Source organism: Octopus bimaculoides, chromosome 1, assembly GCF_001194135.2.
Source record: "Octopus bimaculoides isolate UCB-OBI-ISO-001 chromosome 1, ASM119413v2, whole genome shotgun sequence".
Lineage (NCBI taxonomy): Eukaryota > Metazoa > Mollusca > Cephalopoda > Octopoda > Octopodidae > Octopus > Octopus bimaculoides.
Window position 1 is genome coordinate 189,545,222 of NC_068981.1, and position 1,248 is coordinate 189,546,469.

Here is a 1,248-nt window from a genome sequence, read left to right on the forward strand (position 1 = left end):
TAGATCGCTGACCACTACACACATTTTTTTTCTCTCCTTGTTTCTTTCTGTGGAAGAGCGTAGGCTCGAAACGTTAAAGACTTGTTCAATTCCCGAGCGTTATACTAATACATCTATTTGATTTCTACACCACCTGTCTTCGTCTGTTGTTTTTTTTTTGTGAATTCTCTTTCTATATATATATTATATAATATATATTTGTGAAAAGGGCAGACGTGTTAGTAAACGTGGTCGGTTTGAGCTGAAAATTTGCACGCCTATAGGCAACGTGCTGGCGAGTATGCATGCCAAATTTCAGTTTGTTCTATTGAAAGGCGTGGCCTCTAGGGCAAAATCCCCCGTCTTTAAACGGACTTTGACAAGTGTTTGTCGTTTCTCTCTTTCGGCTATCACCCTTTCTTCTTCGATCTCCTTCTTCCCTCTACTTTCTCTCTATAACGACGTTCGACAGCTTCCACTCTCTCTCTCTCTCTTTCCCTCTCCCTCTTCGCCCTTTGTCTGTCGCTCTTTCACCCCCGTCCCTCTCTCTCTCTCTCTGTACGTCTGTCTGTATCTCTAGAGAGAAAGCGTTGACAGCCGCAAGTTTTCCTCCATGTGGCAATTATCGTCCTAGAAATAACTGCCAAATCCAGTGTATTAAAACATACATATGTACATACATACGTACATAAAACCATACATACATATATAATTACATGCATACAAAGACGAAACTGTTGACCGCCTGTGTTTAACGGAGAGGAATAAAGTAGTAAATAATTATATTGCGTCGAAAATGCGCTTCACTCTGTTAAAGTTTAAATATTCCCGCCACAGGGCTTTTAGAACGGTGAATTATTATCGCCCACGCACAATCATGATAACATATTATTAATCAAATATATTTGTGTTAATTTATATATATATTTGCTGCAAATCCCTTATTTTGGTCCAGAAAAAGGGGGGTGGGTGCGAGGGGGAACTTATCTCCTCCCCCTCCCATCCCGGAATCATTGGAATTTTTTTTCTTTTTGTCGTTGAATGAATTCCTATGACCTCCTAATATGTTGCAAAACTCTTTTTGGGGTCCGAAAAACGGGGTGGGGTGAGGTGGAAACCTCAGAAATTTTCACCCACTCCCATTGATCTTTTCACCCGCACGAAAAAAAGGGAGGGGACCGTCCCCCTTTTTTTCCGAACCAAAATAAGGAATTTGCAGCATATTAGGAGATCAGGGTACTTGATTCCACGCCAAAATATCTGATTTTT